Source organism: Canis lupus, chromosome 17, assembly GCF_011100685.1.
Source record: "Canis lupus familiaris isolate Mischka breed German Shepherd chromosome 17, alternate assembly UU_Cfam_GSD_1.0, whole genome shotgun sequence".
NCBI classification, from domain to species: Eukaryota; Metazoa; Chordata; class Mammalia; order Carnivora; family Canidae; genus Canis; species Canis lupus.
Window position 1 is genome coordinate 40949636 of NC_049238.1, and position 24347 is coordinate 40973982.

Consider the following 24347-nt stretch of genomic DNA (forward strand, 5'->3'; position numbering starts at 1 on the left):
ATCCATTGATATACATATTGTGGCACAGATGGAGCAGATGCACAACAGACCTACCTTCCCTTCTTCCTGAGCATTACATACTCACCTGCATTCTTCCTGAGCATTACAATACTCACCTGCATTACATCTTCCAGCCCCCTTCATCTAGGTTCTGTCAGGGACCACGTGACTCATTCCTGCCAAAGTCCTTGAGCAGAAGCCATGTTTGTCACTTTCAAGTGGAGAAGGTTAAGGGCAGGTAAGCCTTCTCCACTTCACATTTCTTCCATCTGCCTTTCACATAAGGAGGATACAGAGGATGAGGCAACCAAAAAGTGATGGGAACACTGGTTGGAAAGATCCTGGGTCCCTAAATAACTGTGTGGAGTAGAGACCAACCACCCACCACTTGCCCACTGGTCTAAATTAGACTATGATGTGAGGTGAGAGATTAAGCTTTTATTAATTTCAGCTACTGAGGTTTTGAGATTATTTTTTTATAGCATGTGGCCTGCCTTAATGCATATATTTAACCTAATTGCATAGGTAGTTATAATTTTTTCCTACCAAAAAAATTTGGCATCACTAGATATAGAGTTTCTACATGCTATACAGTCTTTTCTGTGATATAGAATTATGATTCAAATTACTGAATAATATTCTATGTTAAGTATATGTCAAATAAACATCATTTTAAAAATATCGTGCAGATCATTTCTTGTGTTTTCCTCTTTATGAACTATCCTCATATATAATAGATTTCCTTAAAATTGTGTTGACAAATTAACTTTTTATAATCATGTCAGTTTGCAGTGCCCCTGGCCATTATAAGAGTATAAGTAAAATTAACCTTTCTAAAATTGAGAATTTTTGTACTTTTAAAATTTACTTGACAATAAATGATACCTTGTATGTAAATACATTGTATATATAACATATATATAAACACATGATATTTAAACTCTTGTTACGTAAAGTGTATATATGTGTGTGTATATATATATATATACTTTATATAACAAATATGCATGCATATTTATACACATTTTATAATTTGTGCTTCTTTAATAACTGGTGAATTTTATACTTTCCATATATGTTTGCTTATACAAACATATTTACTCCTTTCACACTGAGAATGTAATCCTGTCCACTGGGGAGCATACGATCCTTCAATTTAGCAGATGACACAACTGAGAATGGAGGGCATTACTGAAGGAGGCAATGTTAAGATTATAACTGAGTATCAGAATATAGATCTTACCATTTAAATACAGGGATTTTTTTTATATAGCAAAACCTCCAAGTTTATGAAATATGATATGTCATTCTGGTCATTATGACTGTCATCTTGGAAAGAATGATCATGACATAAATAAAACATGCACCTCACCCTGTATCATTCCCTGTCATTTAATAGACAAGTTGAATTCAATAGAGACATGATATTTGAGCAGTAGTAGATGATCCTGAAGAACTTACCTAGGGAAGAAGCAGAAGAGAATGCTGAAAAGACAAGCTAGAGCTGGGAAAACTGAATTCAATTAGCAAGTACTGAATTCCTACTAGGTGCCAGGCTCTCCCATAAATACAGGCTGAATGAATTTTTACCAGATAAAAGCTTTGTTTGAACTCTTAATCAAATAAGAGAGAGTATAGTTTAGTGAAGAAGTCAAGAGGTTTTTAATTGGCCTGAAGCAGGAGACTCAAGTCTAAATTTGGTAATATTGGACAAACTACCTCATTATAACTTTCCCCATACATAAATTCAAGATAATTATAGCAATGGGTTTGTTGGGAAGAAAACCTGGGAGATAAGATCTGCAAAGATTGTAATACCCTCATCGGTGCAAATTGTGCCCACTAAAATACTAGTTATTAAGTGTCATTAACTGGGAAGACCAACTGTGAAAACAGTATAATACAGCATGACCAAATGCAACAGTAAAAAACACACAAAAAATAGTCCAGAAGAGACCTGTAGATATATTGTTAATCTGAAAATGAATTGAATTATTGATACTAATTCTTTACCTTCCCATGTCCATGGCCTGTGCCATGTAATTTATTCAGTTACTGCCATAATTAAATTAAAATAGTATCTATTCCCCTGAAAGAAGAAAATCCATTGTAGCAATAATTAAAATGACAGATTTTTAGAAAGTGACAAAAAAAGCACAAAATTAAACAAAGTTAATTGTCATTAATTTCACACCAAAATGAGTGATGCACTATCCTAGGGTTTTTGCTTTCTACCTATAATTTCTATGACCAATCCCTCCTTCCCTTACCATTTAATTCTGTATATAGTCAACGAGTTTCTCTCTTTAGATCTCTTAGGGCTCTTGAACAGATTTTCATCCTTTTTAAGTTATAGTAAAAAGATCATTGGACTGGGAATCAGATGTTCCTGGCTGTTGTCCTGCTTAGCCAATGATTTGTTTTGCATCCTTGCACAAGTTCTTTTATTGCTTTGGTTTTGACTGGATATTCTTTAACATCCCATCTAGTATTGATATCCATGCATCTCTCCATCCAAAAAATATTTCTTGAGTCTCTACTACATGCCTAACAATGCCCTGGATCTTGTTCTCCTTTTGCAGGTAGAAGGCAGTCAGTAAACAAATAAATTGATGAGTGAGAACAATGTTTGATGCCACTAAGTGTTCTGCAGAAAAATTAAGATATGATGTGACATGATTATAATTTGGTGGCTGCTTTACATTGAGTGGATGGTATAAAACGTGGTCTCCCCAAGGGGGTGACATTTCAGTTGAGAAGGAGCAAATGAAAAAAAGTGGCCAGCCCTGTCAGGATGGGGGGAAAAGTATATTTATCCTAAGTGACAACTCTCAGGAACTTCTGTAAATACGCAGGATGATGGGACCAAGCTATGTAAGGTCATCACTTAAATTGTCAAATGGCTTATATTGCTCCATGATTGGTTAGTTCTAAACAGACTGCTCAAAAGACCAATTTGTCTGCAGGCAGGAGGCATAGGGTACTGCAGACTAGTAGCACAGGAGATCAAGTCATGAAGTAGAGCCTGGGATACAGATGGAAGTAAGTATAAATTCCACCACTAGGGTGCAGCATAATCACTTAAAACTATGAGAAGAACATCAGAGCAAATCTGGCCCAGCCCCCTTATTCTCAGATCTGGAAACAAATCCAGAGAGGTAGAGTGATTTACCTAAAGTCATAAGGGTCTACTCTGTAAGTCATGTGTCCAGTTTCTAAGAATCACTAATCATGTAAATCACGAATCAAAGCTCTGATGGGACTTATATATTTAAGGTGGGGATGGGGAGCGGAAAGGAAGCTAGCTCTAATTTTGCTATAGCCAGCTGGAGAGTAAAGTTACCTCCTATTCCTAAATTTCACTACTTCTCCATATTCAGGTTCCATTTGAAAAGAGCAGAATTATTACAACATTTGTACACCAATCGAGAGCCCTAAAAAAAAAAAAAAAAAAAAAAAAAGCCTGCTTAATTCTATAGCACAGCCTCGTTCCCATTTGGCTAATTCTGGCAGATGTGAGTCCTAGACCTGATTTGTGACTAACTAAGGGGAAGAGTTATGTAGCAGCAGAAAAACGCCAAACTCCTGGAATCATGGTCAGAAGTCCTGTGTTCATTCACTATGGTCAATCTTAAATTGTTCATTTCCCAGCCCACAAAATGACGTCACTTGCCTTGCCTATCACATGTGATTATTAAGAGTTAAGTAGAGACCTCAGGGTAATACTTTGTATATCAAACAGTAAACGTAAAAATGACTGGATTGTTTACTAACTGAAATGATGTATTAGCTAGATTGCTTCATTTGGGGGGGGGTCACAGTACTCCATTTTTTTTTTTTTTTTAAAGAAAGAATTAGATTAAATAAACTGTCAGGCTCTTCTAGATCTAACAGCCTTTGATTTTATGAAAAAATAGTAGCCTTAAATCCTTGAAAAAGTATCCTCTAGTTCTTTCATCTTTACTATGGAGTTTGCCACTGGCAACCCAATATATTCTGTGGTATCGAAGGGAGGATTTCATTACTGGGAAGTTGCCTATCCTACTTCATCCATATACAAAATCATAAGGCACATTTGAGTTGAAGCTAGAAAGGTTGTTAGACCTCACAGTACTCTTTTTTGGAGTGGACTGACACGGAATCACAATTCCTCAAGTTGATTTTGGCAATGTAGCTAATCAGGTAATTCCATGATGCCTCTTGCAAGGTTTTCAAATGACCACCCGATGAACCATAAATCTGACTGGATTTACACTGCAGGAGTAGAATTCTTTCTGAGTTCCCGGTTATAGATAACCTCTTCTCATTCCAGTTCTCAGGGCAGGATTCTGTAAATCACTGAATAGAATAATTGCTCCTGAATAGTAAAGCAAACTCATTAGGAGCCCATGAGAAATTAAGTCATTCTGAAGGGACAGATGAATCGGTCAATTTCCTAGATATTTCCAAACAGGATGGGCATCCTGAAGCCAGTAGCTCTTAAACTTTTTTTTGTCAGATGTTCACTTGTAGGAAGCAAAATACAGTAAAGGCCTTTTTCATTTGCTTCATTTCCAAAGCCGGGGAAAAAAACACTCTTGTTTAATTATAAAGGAGTGTTATTAGACAAATTTTTGGGGAAATTATGTATCCATCTCTTAGAAATGGGAGGGAAGGTGATGCATGATCTTTTACTTGCAAAATATGCAGTAGTCCCTCCTTATCTGTGGTTTCACTTTCCATGGTTTCTGTCACTCATAGTCAACCATGGTCTGGAAGCAGATGATCCTTTTTCTGACATATTGTACTGTCAGAAGGTTAATAGTAGCCTAACGCTATGTCACTGTGCCTATATCATTTACCTCACTTCATCTGATCACATAGGCATTTTTTTTTTTTTTAAATCCCTGGGTGGCGCAGCTGTTTGGCGCCTGCCTTTGGCCCAGGGCGGGATCCTGGAGACCCCGGATCGAATCCCACATCAGGCTCCCGGTGCATGGAGCCTGCTTCTCCCTCTGCCTGTGTCTCTGCCTCTCTCTCTCTCTCTCTGTGACTATCATAAATAATTAAAAAATAATTAAAAAAAATAAAAGACTTTATTTATTTATTAACATTTCTTTTTCCCCCTTCTTGGCAACCCAGGCTTGCCTCCAATTTTAGGTCCTTTAGTTTGCTTCTGCAAGCAGAGAACACCTACCTGAGGGGGCTCCTTTCCCTCATGTACAGTTAAAGTAAAAATCAAGAATCTTTTGTAAAACTATGAAAATTTACCATGTAAATGCCTGATGGAATCTTTCCCTGCTAGTGTAACTTTTGGAAGGTGCTTTCACCATTTATTTAAAACTACCTGTGCAATTAAAAAGTGCAATGCAAAAAAAAAAAAAAAAAAAAAAAACAACAGAGAGAGAGAATGTGAGAGAGATAGCACACAAGCAGGAAGGAGGGTCAGAGGGAGGAGGGAGGGAGGGAGGGTCAGAGGGAGAGGGAGGAACAGATCCCCCACTAAGCAGGAAACCCACTGTGGGGGTAAATCTTAGGACCTTGGGATCATGACTTGAGCCAAAGGAAAACACTTAACTGACTGAGCCACCCAAGTGCCCCTAATCATGTAGGTATTTTATGATCTCACATCATCATAAGAAGGGTGAATACAGTATAATAAGATATTTTGAGAGACAGGGACAGAGAGACAGAGAGAGACCACCATCACATAACTTTTGTTATTAGTTATATGTTTGTTATTAGTTATATGTTCAGTTAGAACATGTTCTAACTGCTTCATTTTATTATTAGTTATTAGTGTAAATCTCTTATTGTGCCTGATTTATAGATTAAAATTTGTCATAGATATGTATATATAGGAAAAACAGTAAATATAGGGTTTGTACTGTCTGTGGTATCAAGCATCTGATGGGGATCTTGGAACATATGCCCTGCAGATAAAGGGGGGGCACAAAGGTACATAACTGAAAGTCTGATTATTCGGAAAATTTCAGTTAAAAATCCTAATAAACATGTACATTAATTTGTATGATAGATTTTTAAAAATACTCAATGTTAATAGTATTGACAATGATAAAAATAACTCAGAGTATTTTGAAATTGGAAAGCAAAAATGTCAGCAAATGATAAACCATGCCCCACTGAAGACAGCACTGATGATGCATCGACAATTGTCTTATGGTATTACTGAAGATCTTTACGCATACATTGACATTAGGATCTCCACAGGATAGTCAAGAAGAGTTGAGCAGAAGGACTTAGCAGAATACTGAATTAGAGTTTCTGGTAAACTCTTACAACATCCTACTTCTTTTTTGAATATCAAGTTCTACTAACCGTGAATAAACTAAGTTAGGAAGTCAGAAGTCGTAAGTATTCTTCATTGTTGCAAACTTGAGTCTACTCATTCAACCTCAAAACTTAAGAAAATTTGTAAACCCATGGGGAAAAAGTCATGGGTCCTGTAGTAGGCTAACTGCCTGATGCTTAATAGTACTTATATGTTTTTTTTTTTTTTTTTTTTTTAGATTTATTTGCCTATTTTAGAGAGACAGTGAGAGAGCAAGTGGGTGGAGAGGCAGAGGGAGAGAATCTTCAAGCAGACTCCCCACTGAGCATGGAGCCTGACTCAGGGCTCCATCTCATCATCCATGAGATCATGACCCAAGCCAAAACCAAGAGTTGGATGCTTAACTGACTGAGTCCCCCAGGGACCCCAGTTCTTAAATGCTTTTTATGTGGAAGCTTTGGTATTCTGTATAGGACTAAATTTTAATATAAAATTTTAGTATACAATGGATCATATTCTTTCACTGAATCACTTAATTCTAGGAATTGTAGACTTAATCAAGTACTTACCAAAGATCATATTTTCAGTTTAGTAATTACCTGAAATAGAGGGAAGAAGGGACTATTACTAATCATTCACTGAATATCAGGAATTTTGCTAGATATTTTACATATGTTATTGTGTTTAATGTTTTAAACAGTTTTTTGTGATATTTATTATTTTTCCTGATTTATGGATTAGGAGATAGAGACTCAGAAAGTTAATTAAGTTGCTCAAGTCCATACAACTGGCAAGTTGTGGAGCAGAGATTTGAACCAAATATCTTTTCATTTCAAAGCTAGTCTTTTCACATTATTGCTCCTACAAATGTGACAAATATCATTCTCCAAGATTAGAGCACATAGTTTTCAATCTCTGCCATCAGTATGATAGATTAGTTTATAATTTTGCCCATGGTCTGGAGGGCACAGCAACCATGAACTGCTGAGCAACAATGAAGGGCCAGCATTCAAGTTTAGCACATGATATGAATTTCTTGAGAGTTTTTTTAAGGAATAGAATGTACCAATCCCAGCTTCTTCATGTGACAACAGAAGGAAAAAAAATCATTTTCCCCCTTGTTTTCTTTTTAAGAATCAAAGGAATGGAGAACTTGGTAAGTATCATCAACTAATTCTTTGAAAAAAAGCCAATGAGAGGAACATTTAGTTTCCTGGGGATGTGATAAAAGTTCAAAGCAGCAGTATCATATCTCATCTCCCCTCATCCCATAGGTCTAGCCCTGCCCCCCCCCCCCCCCAGGAATGCCACTGGGGAATTCTAATGCTTTTGAGAGCAAAATATCAAAGAACAGGGAATAAATAAGTCATAGATGTGGGGAGAGTCTTTTGCCACTTTGCTTTTAGAGTATGGTACTTCAGAGGCAGCTCTACAGTAAAGTTAGGTGAAAATAAACATCTTGCTTCTATGAGCATAATACCAGGAGCCCTGCCAGATAATTTATGTGAGTAAGTGTCTATAATTACACATGTTCATACATATTCATTCCCATGCTCCTAATTTTAGAGAACAGAGAAGTGAATAAATTGATTAGTAATTTGATTGTATTTGATTCAGCTGGCTCTCTTAAGTGCCTTATAAAAGGTCCCAGAATGAGTTTCCACTAATACAGAATTCAGTTCAGGCTTGAGACCTTGGGAGTAGTAGATTGGGTGATGATGGGATGATTGAGCCATTCATTTATTCAAACATTTTATTTATTCATTCATTCAACAATTATGCCCAGGTACTGTGCAAGATACAGAGGATATCCAGTTTGGTAAATTATTGGACCTGCAATGTCTACTGTCTATCCTTGTGGTGAAGATAATCAAGCAATGAAGGCACTGATTACAGGCCATTGTAGCCAAGTGCTAAAGGCATCCAACACAGGCTGGAGTTTCAGAAATGAGTTCTTAATGATGAAGAAATCTGAGCTGTGATTTGAGGAAAAGTTAAGAGCCATCTGGATGATGAAGCACGGAAGGCATTCCATTTGGAGGCATAGCAGTAAGAAGGGCTCTGGACCATAAAGTTCCAGCAATTTTGTACCATTAGAAGGAAATGGGAGAGCAGTTGAAAAAGAGGCTCCAGTTACATGGAGTTACATGGAGTCAAATGGTTGCTTCTGCTGAAAACCAGGATGGGGCCTGGAAGGGTTTTAATCCGAAGGGTTAATACACTAGGTTTTTATCTCAGAAAGTTCACACAACCTTCTGTGTGGAGGACAGACTGGATATGGCACAGACTCTGGGCAGAGTCAAGTTAGAAAACTGATGGAGGAATTCACACAAGGAATGATGAAACTTGGAGCTGAATTCATAACAATAGAGACTATGGAAAGGAGGAAAAGACTTGATAGAAATAAGTAAGATAGAACTTGCACACCTTGGAGATAATATGGTAAATAAAAAGGGATATAAAAGTAAAACAAGGTTTGGTTTGAGGATTCTTATTGGAGGATACCATTCATGAGGAGAATACACTGGAACAGTTTAGATGAGGAACGTGAGTCACATTAGTTCAGAAACATGGGAAGTTTAAGAAGTTATGAATTCATGCAGAGCTTAGCTGCAGTATCCAAGTGATATAGGACAGTTTTCAGACCTCTGTTTCTTTCTTTTCACACCTCTGTTCCATCTATTTGGAATGCTTCCTGTTCCTCTCTTTCCCTCCCCCTGTACCTCCCCCTCAAACAAGCTTATATTTTCTGTTTTTAAGGTCATCTCGAATCCTGCTTTCTTTATGAAGACTTCCGTTGTCCTCTTACCTTCTCCCCTCTATGGTTCACTCCATCCCCATCCTTAGTGCCCTGGAAAAGCTAAGTCCTATCTCCCTTTTAGTCCTCATCACAGTGAATTGTCATTACATGTACCCATGATGGTCCTGGAATCCTGTGAGCTCTCCTTGAGGGTAGAGATCCACACCTCATTCAATACCTTTGTAACCTCAGCTCCTAACAGAGCTTGACACCTAAAGGGCACCCAATAAATGTTTATTCCTTAAATCTTTTTCTTACCTGGCATTCTATTCTCACATAAAGATACATTTATAGCTTTCTAAGTGAGGAAAGAGGGAATTAGACCTTGATGCTGCTCGTCTATTGATGGCTGTATCCCTGGGAAGTGGTGGAGCACGGTGGGTCTGTTTCTCACAGAGATTAGGAGGGGTCCTAAGAGGATTCTTAGGATAGAAAAGAACACTCTTCCAGTTCATTGCAATTCACTCCTCTGGTTTCAGTTCTCTGGTGCAGTGTGCTTGTCAGGCACACATAGTGACAGAGCCCTCAGGAGCAGAGTGGGCTGGAGAACTCATGGTTATTATACAAGGCTTCTCTCTGAACCTAGTCTAGGGAGACTCAGCCTGCCAATATCTATGATTACATGGTTATAGCTTAGTGGTAGCCTTCCCCTTACACAATTTCAATGTGGAACCTTAGTGATCTACAAGTTGGGAGTCCCAGTCCCACCTGGCTGTGGTGAGGATTGCCTTAAGAGGAGCCCACTAAACCCCCAAAACAAAACAAACCCAACCTGACCCTAATGTTAGCAGCACCTTGATTGGCCATAGCAAGTCGTGTCTATACAAAGTCTATTCTTGGATATTCTGTACCTAATGATCAAAGACATAGAAGTGAAAGCATGTACCCAGGCAATGAGCCTGCCCACATCCCCCCTTCTTCTAACTGGATTTAAGCTTTTGAAGATTAGACCACGAGCCAGCTCTGTCTTCCAATTTCTTCTCGAGGGGGCTGCAATCCTAGGGCTTTAAGTATAAGCTAAACCTGTTTTCTAGGTTTAGTAGGCCCCAAAATATGCCTACTTCTTCTTGTACCTTGGCCTCATGGCTAAGATTTGTTTCTCATAATCTATTGATCATCCTAGACTCAACTCAATTACCTTATTTTCTCTTACTGTGATAACTGCTTCAACCTGGCACTCTTGATGTGTTCTTGCCTTCCTGTTTTTGCTTGTATATTCTTAAGACTCTCACACTTTCTCCGACTGTTGTTAAAAAAAACCCCACCCTGTTCCTGGGGTTCTGTTAGATGACACCAGCCTTTATTTGCACTAGGATGTAGTCCCTGCTTATTTGCTCATCACTACTGCAGGACCCTGTAGCATGCGGAGCAGCTAGTGTCAACACTTGATCTCCTTTCCTTGTATACACAATGGCCACCATTTGTAGCTGACTCATTTACTACCCTGGAGTTTGTGGAATGAAGGTATATAAAAGAGCAGAGAGATTTGTTCTTGGAGGGAGCCAGGGAAGCCAGATCTGTTACTTCCTCCTTCCCAGACAATGCTAGGCAGAACCCAGAAGCCAGGCCATTTAGCTTAGGAGAACTAGAGAACATCCAAACTGGCAGATGCTCTGGAACTGCACTGTCAAGACCCAATAGCCAGGGCTTCAGGAAGAGGAGGCATGCAAAGACAATAGGAAAATGGAGAAACCAATTGGACCTGAATCAATATAGAGTAGAAGATATTCTGAGGGACAGATGTGTGGAATTAACCTTACTTGAAATGTATTTGCCAGGACCATGCTGAGAATCAGAGTATCACAAATTCACAGAACCTCAGGGCTGGGAAAATTGTGAGATGATAGTAAAGAAGCCCTTGGGGGCAAGGTGGGCAATGTAAAGAAGCGAATAAGTGAGGATGATGGCAGATGGTGAGTGGTAACCCCTGCACAGATAATTGGTACCATGCAGCAAGTTGGCCCAGTGCTGCAAGACCTACACACTTTTCAAGAGAATCCAGAAATCCAAATTTTATGTGAACTTTCATGATTTCTAAATGTTGTCAAGTAATTAAAATTGTTTTCAGACACAGCAAAATCAAAACATATATGTGGGCTGGATGTAGCCTCCAATTTAAATGGATCTTCTATTTTTGAGGTGATAAGAGAGGAGGCCCAGGGAAGTAGATAGATTTCTCAAGATCCAATAATTGTAGGAGAGGAGGTAACTGATGGCTCAGTGTACTGTCTGCTCTGCCTTCCTCCCTTTTTCTCTCTCCTGTTCCAATCTAACACGTTGTGGAGATGTAGGGAACATAAGGCATTTGACCCTCTCTCCAACCAATGCAATGGAATGGGAACAGAGACCCTTTGTTGCTTCTTGACTTCCTGTTGGCTTGCTCCTTCCTTGAGAGGTTCACCCTCCTGTTCAGTGCAGTGAGAGTGGAAAGAGACTGGATCGCATTCTATCTCAGGCTTAGCTCCTAACCTTGTAGCCTTGGCAAATTCTGTTTTTTGGACCTCAATCTCTTTGTAGATACAATGAGGCTGTCAGTCTGGTAACCTTCAAGTTTCTTAAGTGAACCCAAACTTGCTTTAAATATCTTTTAAATGCTTATTCTGTTAGTACTTCCTCCTGCTCCATCCTCCTCCCCCAGCATCTATCACATATCCTGAGTACCTAGTACCCTCATGCTGCTCCCCAAAGCCTGGAGTTTACCATTTAAATAAAATTGTTCCAATGGTCTGCAGTGATCTACATTATCTGACCCCTGTTATGGGATTTTCTCAAATTCTATTCCTCTAGGTATTCCTCAAAGGCACCCTGAATGTAAAATTGTAAAATGGTGACGTTGCTTGAAAAAGAAATTGACAGTTCCTCAAAATGTCAAACAGAGTTACCATATGACCCAACAATTTAACTCCTAGGTATGCACCCAAGAGAAATTAAAACATATGTCCACACAAAAACTTGTATACAGGTATTCATAGCAGCATTGTTCATAATAGCAAGAAATGCAAATGACCCAAATGTCCATCACCTCATGAAGGACTAAAGAAAATGTGGTATATCCCTGGAAGGAATATAATTAGATAATAAATTATTAAGAATGAAGTATTAATACACGCTAGAACATGGATTAACCTTGGAAACTATGCTAAATGAAAGGAGCCAGTTGCAAAAGATCACATATTGTATGAATCTGCTTATATGAAATGTTCAGAATGAACAAAATCTCCAGAGACAGAAGGTAGATTAGTGGTTGCCAAGGGCTAGGGTGTTGTTGTTGGGGTTTCTGTGTGTGGGTGGAGGAGACTGGTGGAGGAGAATGAGAGAATGACTGCTAATAGTTATATGGAATTTTTTTGGGTGATGAAAATGTAAAATTGGTCATGAGGATGATTTTACAACTCTGTGAATATGCTAAAAATCATTAAATTGTGTACTTTAAATAGGTCAATTGTATATGTAAATGATATTTCAATAAAACTGTCCAAAAAGGTAAAATGAAAAAAAAAAAAAAACCCCTAAAACCCAAAAAGGTAAAATGATAAATGTTTACAAAGGGCTTTTGCATATGTTATCTCATCATTTCCCTAAGTGACCAGGACAGTATATGATAGAAACGTGGGATCACTTCCATGGTGCAGAAGAGAAACCCAAGTTTCAAGTTTAGCCATATATCCAAGGTCACTCCACTGGTAACTGAATCACCCAAAATGCTGCCTGTGTTCTCCTATAGGATTTTGATGGATTCCTGTCTCACATTTAGATCTTTCATCCGTTTTTGAGATTATCTTTGTGTATGGTATAAAAGAGCAGTCTAGTTTCATTCTTCTGCACATGGCTGTCCAATTTTCCCAGCACTATTTATTGAAGACACTGTCTTTTTTTCCATTGGATGTTCTTTCCTGCTTTGTCAAAGATTAGTTGACCATATAGTTGAGTGTCTATTTCTGGGTTCTCTATCCTGTTCCATTGATCTATGTGTCTGTTTTTTGCCAGTACCATGCTGTCTTGATGATCACACCTTTGTAATATAGCTCGAAGTCAGGCATTGTGATGCCCCCAGTTTTGGTTTTCTTTTTTCAACATTTCTCTAGCTATTCAGGGTCTTTTCTGGTTCCACAAAAATCTTAGGATTATTTTTTCCAGCTCTTTGAAAAATGTCAGTGGTATTTTGATAGGAATTTCATTGAATGTGTAGATTTTGTCTGAGTGGCATAGACACTTTAACAGTATTTATTCTTCCAATCCACAAGCATGGAATATTTTTCCATTCTTTGTGTCTTCCTCAATTTCTTTCATAAGTGTTCGGTAGTTTTTACAGTACAGATCCTTTTTACCTCTTTGGTTAGGTTTATTCCTAGGTATCTTATGGTTTTTGGTACAATTGTAAATGGGATCAATTCCTTAATTTCTCTTTCTTCAGTCTCATTGTTCATGTATAGAAATGCAACTCATGTTTGTGCATTGATTTTGTAACCTGCCACATTGCTGAATTCCTGTTTGAGTTCTAACAATTTTGGGGTGGAGGCTTTTGAATATTCCATGTACAATATCATGTCATCCTCAAAGAGTGAGAGTTTGACTTCTTCTTTGCCAATTTGAATGCTTTTTATTCCTTTTTGTTGCCTGATTGCTGAGGCTAGGACTTCTAGTACAATGTTGAACAACAGTGGTGAGAGTGGGCATCCCTGTCATGTTCCTGACCTTAAGGGAAAGCTCTCAGTTTTTCCCCATTGAGAATGATATTCACTGTGGGCTTTTCATAGATGACTTATATGATATTGTGGAATATTCCCTCTATCTGTACACTTTGAAGAATTTAATCAAGAAAGGATGTTGTATTTTGTCAAACACTTTTTCTGCATCAATTGAGATCATACGGTTTTTGTTTTTTTTTCTTTTATTAATGTGATCTATCACATTGATTGGTTTTTGAATATTGGACCACCCTTGTATCCTAGGAATAAATCCCACTTGGTCATGGTGAATAATCCTTTTAATATACTGTTGGGTCCTATTGGCTAGTACCTTGGTATTTTGACATCTGTGTTCATTAGGAATATTGGTCTGTAATTCTCCTTTTTAGTGGGGTCTTTGTCTGGTTTGGGGATCAAGGTAATTCTGGCTTCATAGAACAAGTTCGGAAGTTTTCCTTTCATTTCTATTTTTTTGAAATAGCTTCAGTAGAGTAAGTAATATTTCTTCTTTAAATGTTTGGTAGAATTCCCTTGGGAAGCCACCTGGCCCTGGACCAGGATCTTTTTGGGAGATTTTTTATTACTGCTTCAATTTCCTTGCTGGTTATGGGTCTGTTCAGGTTTTCTAGTTCTTCCTATTTCAGTTATTAAGTAACTTATTCAAAGACATACTTTTTGGTTAATTAATATACCTTAAACATTTTCAGTATAAAGAGAGATTCATAAACAAAAGCATTTTATCCCATAACAAATACTGTCCTATAGCTCATAAAACAGAGAGCCATCTTTGAAGGGAGCCATCAGCTCCAACATCCATTCATCTTCTATTCACAGGGAACTCAGCTTTTGTCTCCCGTGGAAACAGTGGTAGGATAATAGATGGTGGTTTCTGCCTTGTGGGGCTCATGATTTTGTTGGGGAAACAGCAATCACTCAAATAACTGAGTGGACTGCAGTTAGAACTTAAAAACAGTGTGAGGAAGAAAAAGAACCAGCCATTTTGAGGAGGATGTGTGATTTCATTAGCATCTTCCTGAGAAAATGAGATTTCAGTTGAGAACTGAAGTATAAGTAGGAGTCACTGAATGAGGGGATTGAGAATTTGGATGAAGAGCATTCTAGGTAGAGGAACTAGCTCATTCCAAAAATGAAATGAAGATTAGCCTATCTGAGAAACTGAAACAAGCCTAGTAAGGCTGAAGTATGGTGAGGGCAATGGTCTTGGGATTCTCAGAGGCTCCCTTTTATCTGGAGGCTGCCATCCTCCTAGCATGAGGTGGAGCAGAAATGATTATTCTCCTTCTGATCAGAATCCATGCAATGAACTCTCATTAAAAAACTTGACAGAATTTCCAGAAAGAAAAAAAACTTCAATTTTTCAATTATGAAATATTAGTTTTAATTATATTATTGAATCTTGGGATGTTTAAAAATAAGACCAAGGGACTACATTGAAAATACTGGAAAATTAGTTATGGCTGATTGCATTTTTCAACTAACTTTAATAAACAGAGTGGGATTGAAATAAATGAAAATATTGCTATATCATGTCAAAAAACAGTAGTACTGTAATGCGGACAATTTGATGATCTGAGAAATCTATGTGACATAATAGTATCTATGCCCAAAGTGTAGTGGAGATTAGCAGTTGTAGTCAGGGTCCTGGTGGGAAACAGACCACTTACTTCAAAGGCTAACTCAGGAGTTTAATGAAAGGAATATTTATAGCAGTGCACACCAAGTTAAGGGAACCCACAAGAGATGGGCAGATGATGACACACCCAAGGACTAGTGGGAAATCAGTGCCACACATAGACCTGAAGAGACATGGATGTACTGACTGTATTTTCTTATTTTCTGTATTATTTATATTATGGCATCTGAGGCCTTGATCCTGGAGCAATTGCACCTCCAAGGGCTGATTTCTAGAGACAGCAAAAGACTCTCCCGCCTTTAATAGGCAAACAAACCAATCCAGAGCTTGTACACAACCATCAGCTCAAATTCTTACTTACCAAGCCAATATTTCCCCTCTTGGAAATTCACCCCCTTCCCTTCCAGGGCCAGGTAATAAACAACTAAGGACCATCCCTAGAGCCCAGAGCATGTTGAAATTATTCAAGGTCTCCAATCCTAAATTTACTTAGCATGCCTATCTTGCCTCACCCCAACTTCTGTGAAAACCCCAGTGAGGTTTCTGGGCCATCCCTTGCCCTCACTCTCGTGACCTGCTGACCTATTCTGTTCTTCCCCCATCTGGCCCTGTGTGGTGTGTATTGCCTTCTGTTTCTAAGGATCTGTAAGTATAAACTTCTCTCATGGCAGTTATTTCCATGTCCCCATGTCTTACAATACTTGATTAAAATAAGTTCCAAACACATTTTAAGCGTGACTCGTAAGGAGTTATTCTTGGAATCTATGGAGAGTTACAGCCACTGAAGAGGGGCCATTCAACAGGAACCATGGATTTATGGAGGGGGTTGCAGCTCCTGTCAAGCTACAAATAGTCTGAGAGTCAGGAGAATAAATACCCAACCTCTCTTTTCCTCCTCTCTGATCTGCTGGCTGGGCTTCTTACAAACAAATGCCAAATTGAAGCCAAGGCCCAATGAAGTCCAGGTGATAAAGACTTGTAGAGGTCTGTTCCTTTGGCGCAGAGCAGGACAGAGAACGGTGGAAAATGAATGAAGAGGTAGCACACGGGTGAAGAACCTGTCAGTGGCTATCTCATGAATTCCAGCCATGAAGGCTGTTCTTGCAATAGTAGCACCAAAGGGATTTTGAACATAGCATAGATTTGGCACATGGAAGTGCACTGAAAAGAACAAAACTCATTGTCAATTTAAATGAGCCCTAATGCTCCCTTAATCTCCATTGATGAGCTATATTGTGGAAAAGTCACAGACAGTGCAACTATTTCACCAGTATTTCCATCTCCAATCACTCATATTTCTGATCCACCTTGTTACCTTTCCAGAGCACTAGTCAGATGATGTGACTTACTTCTTCAAAAATTTGCAAGGGCTGCCCGTTGCCTTAAGAAGCAGGATCACTGATGTGCTCCACCTGCCTGGTCCTGCACTCAAGACTCATGCTTAGCCTTTCCACCCCTTCCCATTTGTTTTCCTTGTCCTTGCACACTGAATTCCTCTTTATTCCTTAAGCATGTTGAACTCTTTCAAAGTGCAGAATTCTGAAAACCTTTGCATATGCTGTGCCTACCGTTCAACTTATTTTTTCTAATCTTTGCCTGATAAACTCCTTTAATGATTTAGCTCAAATACCACCTCCCCCATAACATCACTACTCTTTTCCCTTCCCATAATAAACAGTCACTCCCCCCTTCCTCCATAGTACTTTGCTCAAACATCTATTAACAGTGCATACAGCCTTGTATTATTTAACTAATCAGCTTTTCTTTCTTTCCTGTTTGTTAGGAGGTTTAAGCTTGTGTCATTATACCCAATAGAGCTGTAGGGGGCTCAAGAGTTATTTAGTTGAATAAATAGACGAGTGAATTAGTGAGTGACTCAATTCACATTTATTTATGAAATAGTCCAACTCCACTAGGAAATTGGAGATTTAGTTGGGGATTTGGAGATCAAGAAGGAGGGAAAGGAGACAAGTAATTGAGTATTTTTAGTGTAGTGCTGGCTGCTGGTAGACTGCCATCTCTCAACATTCATGAGCTGGAAGGCCCCAGGGATTGAGAAAGGGACAACTCAAGGATGGGAGTAAAGTATAGGGAGAGAACCAAGAAGAGGCCAAAAAAAGAGGATGTACACTGCTTAAGGCAGTGATGTTCAAGCTTCAAGTACTACTTAAACATTTTTACCACAGTTGTGTACCACTAGTGTGCTATTAATATTTTTCTTTAAATTAACATACTTTAAAAATATTAATTAAAAAAGCCTACTTGCTACCATAATGGAAAACCAGTATGTCTTTTTTTATAGTTGCTCATTCTGCTTTATTTATTTATTTTAATTTAAATTTGATTAGCCAACATATAGTACATCATTAGTTTTCAGCTGTAGTGTTCAGTAATTTATCAGTTGCATACAATACCCACGGCTTATCACATCATGTGCCCTCCTTAATGCCCATCATTCCATTACCCCATTCCCTCACCAACCTCCCCTCTAGCAATCCCTTAGTTTATTTCCTAGAGTTAAGAGTCTTTTATGGTTTGTCTCCCTCTCTGATTTCTTCTCATTCAAAAACCAGTATGTCTTGCCCAAATCAGCAGGTAATGATAAAAATAAACATAGAAAAGCAGAGCCTTATTGCTAATTTCAAGCTGGACACTGCTACCTACTGAAATTCAGAGCCTGAGACCTAAGCCCTCTTACTTAAAAAGATAATCTGGCAAGCCTTAGGAGGTATTAAGAACATATATGTACTAAACTAATACTTTCTCCTGTAAATGATCAGAAAACTTAAATGTAAATTGAGAAGAATGACTCTCATAGTGGGAGTCAAAGGCTTTCTAGTTCCCTGGCCACATGCCGTAAAGTCAACTTGTGAGCATACACGTTCTGGATCATGCTGCTCCTGGGTGGTCACTGCCCTTCTCTCTAAGCCAAGGTTAATAGGCTTCTCTAGAAACCTCACCACTGATGATACTGTTTCTATGTAAAAAGACATTCCTCATACCCCTGCAGCAGTTTCCTAAGGAACTTTCTGAAAAGAGGAATAGTCAGAAGATACTTTTTGGTTTCCAGCTCCTAGACCTAGCCGAAGTCCTTTGTCTTCCATGAGCTTCATTTTCTTTAACTGTGAAGTGTGCTTGATGATACCCGTCCAATTGTATTCACAATGCCAAATTAGCAAGTACACCTAAAGTGCTGTACAAAATGTGTTGAATTAGCAATTGGCAGCAGGCAGCACATAGGAAATATTATTTGTTAGTTTTGGATTGTTGATTTGAGTGACTATCTGGAAATTATATAGAAACTTTCACAATCATTTATTTATTTACTATTAAGTATTAGATGCGTACAGTTGAGCACATACCCATCTTCAAGATGTGATAGTGGTTAACATTTTATCATATTTGCTGCAGATTGGTTTTTAAGAACCACTATCTTCAAGTTATAATTAGAGCTTTCTTTGTATTCAGCCTAACTACGTTTTTTTCTCTCTCTATAAAATATTTTATACATTTGCTATGTACATATTAAGTCATAGACATTTTAGATTATTTTACTTTGTATGTTTTTGTTTTAGATTTTATTTATTTATTTAAGAGAGACACAGAGAGAGAGGCAGAGACACAGGCAGAAGGAGAAGCAGGGAGGAGTAGAAGGAGGCAGAAGGCAGAGAGAAGGAGCATGCAGGAAGCCCAATATCGGACTCGATCCTGGGAATCCAGGATCAATGCTCTGAGCCAAAGGCAGACACTTTAACCACTGAGCCACCCAGGCATCCCACTTTGTATGTTTTTAAAACTTAAATAAGTAATATACATTGCATATACTATTTTGCTACGTGCCTTTTTCATTCAAAATTTTATTTTTGAAATTTATCCATATTCTCTATTTATCTGTAATGTATTTTAAGTGCTACATATTATTCCATGTACAAATATACTGTGTTACTTATGTAATCTCAAATAATGGAAACCCACCACTCCATTCTTTACTATAACAGATATGCAGAGTGTATACCCAGAATATTGCTACTCTATTTATTTCTAGTGTGTGTATTTTAGTGGAATTGCTAAATATTGTATATATGCCTTTAAGTTAATCACATATTGCCAAGTTGTTTTCCAATTATAATAATCTGTGCCTTTTTCTATGAGTATATCAAGAGAAGAGGTATACTCTGAGTGGTGGTAACAGGTAAGGGAAGTGGGAGGCATTGATAGGTAGATAAATTCTTGTGACAAGAGCCTTCCGCTGATTCTTCTTGGTCTCCCAATAAGCATCTTCTACTATGGCTATTAGTTCTTATATTTTCCCTTTCCTGCATGTATTAAACTACCATGAGATTTCATCTTGGCTTCTGCTCAGATGGTCACAGGTGTACTGAATTCCCAGCTGCAACACTTCCTCACTACATGAAGACAACTTTTGGAATAATGGGAACAGTTAAGTTCCATAGGCACATAACCAATTGCGGATGTTACATTAGAAATCTATTTCTTAACATGGTATCAACCCTACTCTGTAACAAGGGGAATCCAGGTATTTTCCGCAGGGCTCTTCAACCAAAGAAGCTACCTGTACTTATTGTTCTATAGAGAATAATTTTTCACTGTCAGAATAATAAAATGCATTTAGTATTCAGAATCAGGATTGCTCTCTACTGTCTCACCCCCACCCCCATGTCACTTAATGGTCATAACTCCAGACCTTTGGGGAATCTTTTATCTTTGCTCTACATTAGTAGTTCTTGATCTTCGTTGCACACTGGAGCCATCTTGGGAGATTTTAAAAATATATATTTATGGACAAGTCCCATTGCTGGAAATTCTGATTTAATTGGTTTGGTGTATGGCCTGGGTATGGGGAGTTTTAAGAAATTTCTGGATGATTCAAATAGGGAGCCAGCACTGAGAACCACTTTTTTAGAGTTTCACATTTTCTCTTGTGGCTAAGTTCCACATTATTATCTCTTCCACAATATCTTACAAAACATTTTGATTTCTCTTGCTTTGTTTCTTATAATGAAGCACAATGTTTCATATGGAACATTTTCCCCAACAAAATGACAACACCTCTGCCTTTGAATTTTCTTTAGTTCCTATCCCAGCTCTGTGTACATAGTAGGCACTTAATGAGTATCCAGTGGGTCAATGTTCTGGAGATCACAGAGTAGCATCCATTCTCTTCTTCCTTCCAGTTGGAGCAAGCCTCCCATTCCAGAGGGAGCGGAAAGCCAGAAGGTCAAGAAGATAAATTGGTTTTGAGAATGTCAACATGAAAAATGAGAAAACTACTTTTAACAGTTGGAAACCTATTTAAACTCCTAATCCTCTATTAAACCTGTTTGAAGACAGCCTGGAGAAACTGATGCTATAGATACTTCCATTTACCATCCAGATGTACAAAATAAATAATGGAATTTGAATCAGCTGGAGAAGCTGCTGAGCCCTAACACCTGATGAGATTCTTTTATTCATTTTTCCCCTGGGAAAACTAATTACAGCAAACTGTTTCATCAAACTGTCCTGGAGAGTGGTTGTATTTGGTAGTGCCACTCTTGGAGAGAGGGAGTTTACTTGATAAAAGGCTATGATCTCAATTCCATTACATTAAGGTAACAGAAACCAATTGCATGTGTGTGGTGGTCATAGGGGCTGTTGTTATAAATAAGCCTACAGGAGAAGGAAAATATAACTGTTTAAAGAACCCTTGACCCAATCTTCAAAAGCTTTATGTGTATAATTGTTAGAAACGGTTTATTGTTATATGTACTTGACACTACGTTGGCAGGTTTCAGATACATGTTTTTTTTTTTTTCCCTTAAATTTTCACAGTAATGTTGAAAGGGAGAGAACAGTAGAAATAAACAGACTCAGAAGTTACTTGTTCAAAGTTGCATAGGTGTTCAGTGTGAGAACAGACAAGATTTCAGCTAATTTATTTGTTTTTCACCTTTTATTATGGTGAAAAAAAAAAGCCGAGAGCTTTCTTAGGAATATAGTACATGTGTAAATTTTGTTCTTTTAAGCTATACAAAGGTATATGTGGATTAAAATCCCTGACTAAAGAACAGTGAATCAAATGAGCACCACCCAGAGGGTACCAGTGAGGGCAGGGCTTTTGTGACCCATGCTTTTTCTTTTTTTCTTTTTCTTTTTCTTTTTCTTTTTCTTTCTTTTTCTTTCTTTTTCTTTTTCTTTTTCTTTTTTTTTTTTTTTTTTCCTTTGGGACCTGAGGCACTGAGGGAAGGAGATCTCATTTCTACTGGACACTAACCCGGACACTGCATTTGATTCTGCTCCTGGTGTTTGCACTTATTGCAATACAGCTCCTGTCTTGGCGATGGCTGCTTCAAAGTGCCTGCTACATTTTGTCACCATCATTGGGCTTTGCTTTATCCCTGTTCCCTCATACCTGGATTACAGCATTAGTCTTCATGTCGGGTCCCTTGATTTCATTTTCTCCCTCTTCTTCATTCTCAGGCCAGAGACTTCTCTTTTTAATGCCACTCGCTCTCTCTGGGTCCCTCACCTGCTTCCAAACCTGCACTGGCTCCTGTCACATCTCATTGCTCTGACTCACCTGCAGGTTCCTTTTCTTCTCCGTACATAGTAGCCACCTCCCAGGTGTGCCTTCTGTTTCAGTCTGCCAGGTTCACACTCTGTATTTTCTGCCTTTGTTATTCCTTCCATCTTCTCCCTTCATTTCTGGACACTCCTCATTTCTTTCTCCTCTGCACATAAAAGTCCTACATGTTTCCAATTTCTATTACACAAAGGTTCCTTTGCTGATCCATCCCTCACTCTTAGAATTTGTTCCTAAATATTCTGTCTTCTATTGTTCCTCATGGTTCTCATTTGTGTTCCTGGTATGTTTCCCATAGTGCTGAGCAATCAGTAGACAGTCAATGAACTTCCAGTATTTGCTGGGAAACAGGGAGAAGGTGAGGTAACATGTGTTGTAAACCTATGAGATTTCCTTCAATTCAGGAAGAAAAACAAACAAACAAAGATAATTACATCTGGAATGATTTTATGCTGCTAGTCAGTGTTTCAGAAAATGTTCCTCTTCAAGGATAGCTTATCAGCCTAAAGACAGATGACGGAATATGTTGATCTGTTTATTCATTTGGTCAGTCATCCGTGCTCCTTTGTCTTCCAGAACATGAGGCCAATTGACCCAGTATTCCTTACATAGTGCATCATTTCCACACTGATTTGAAATAATCCTTTTATCATCCACTAACATCTCATTTGTCCGAGTTAGTATCTTTCTGTGTTAGCACTCCAGTAGCTATTTGACTTGGTTCAATAACTGTTAGAGAAAAAAAAAATTCCTGTAGTTTTTCTTATTTTTAAGAATATTCTTGGCTCTATTCATCCATTAATTTTTGAGATAAAAATTCAAATTTACTATGACAAGTTAAAAAATTCTATTCAGGTTTTGATTAGAATTTTATTAAAACTGTACATTAATTTGAGGGAGAGTTAACGTCATCACTTACAATAACCTCCTTTGAGAACATAGTTCGCGTCAGTGTTTATTCAAGATTTCTTTTATACTTTCAGACACACAAATATTTAGTTTTCTCATTTGTAAAGTGGAGACAATAGAATCTACCTCGTAGGATATTGTGAAGGTTGTGATGACAGCCATAGAACCCAAATACGCCCTGTACATATTAAGTATTCAGTAAATGTGAACTTTCATGATGTTTATCAGAGTGAGGATGATGTCTCTTAGTAAAGAATGATCATTTGCTTTTATAGTACCTGCATATTTCTCATTCACCCTAAGTGCTTAATACCCTTATTGTGAGCAGATCATTTATTTTTCATATGATGATTTACAGCTGGTTACTGCTAGCAAAGAGAGAAACATTTTACTTTATTAAACACTTATTTTTAGCTGGACAACTTACTGAACTCTTATGGGTTCCATTAGTTTTCAGTGGATGCACCTGTATTTTCTAGGCAAAAACTGCAACAGCAGCAAAAATACAATGAAATAAAATTGATATTTTCAATAGTTCTATTTCTTAACCCACTTTGTTTTTTACATTTTATTTCATTGACCTGAATTTATAGATCAATGTTAAGTGATGGTGATGATGAGGGTAGGGATTCTCATTTTATCCTGCTGAGAATGTACTATTTGATGCACAAAGGAGTACATATTGTACAGCTTATGAGTGGAATATTAAGAGCTTTGCTTTTAGGAGGGGAGAGTATCCTGTGTTCAGATAAATTAGGATAATCTACTAAATTTAAGCAATTTTGCCTATTACAAGACTTTTTGCAAGCAGTAGGCACTGTGTACCTAAGGGTAAGACTATAGACTGCCGAATTTCTCGAACACATCTGACACATATTTGACCCTTTTCTTTCATTGCACATGTGTCAGTATCTCCTAAAGCAGTGTCTTGTTATATACCAGTTTGGGCATCATCGCCCTGATGATTGACTCCTCTGTTGAGAGGTGCACTGAAATGGGCAAGCTTTACAATTCTTACAAAGAGCCTTACTCCTAACATAGAAAAAAACGTGGAAGTAAACTTTAATAAATGGCTGAGATCTAATGAAAGCTTTCAGGGTGAAATAGTCAAAAGCATAGATTCTGGAGTCGCACTACCTGGGCTTAAGTCCCAGGCCATCTCTTGTCAGTTGTGACAAAAAGTCACAACTTTAAAAAGTCAAAGCAGGTATTTGACTTTTTAACACCATCCTCAACTATACAATGGGGATAGTAATTTTACCTATTTCATTGATTAGCAATGAGGCTCAAATGAATGAATGAGCAAGGCCTGAATATAGTAGGAACTATATTATCATTTATTAGACATTAAATAAAAATAGAATAATGCATCTAGCCCCACAGGATGAGATCCTTAGGTATTTTCCCATAATAATGAACAAGTTAGAACCCCTGTATTCTGG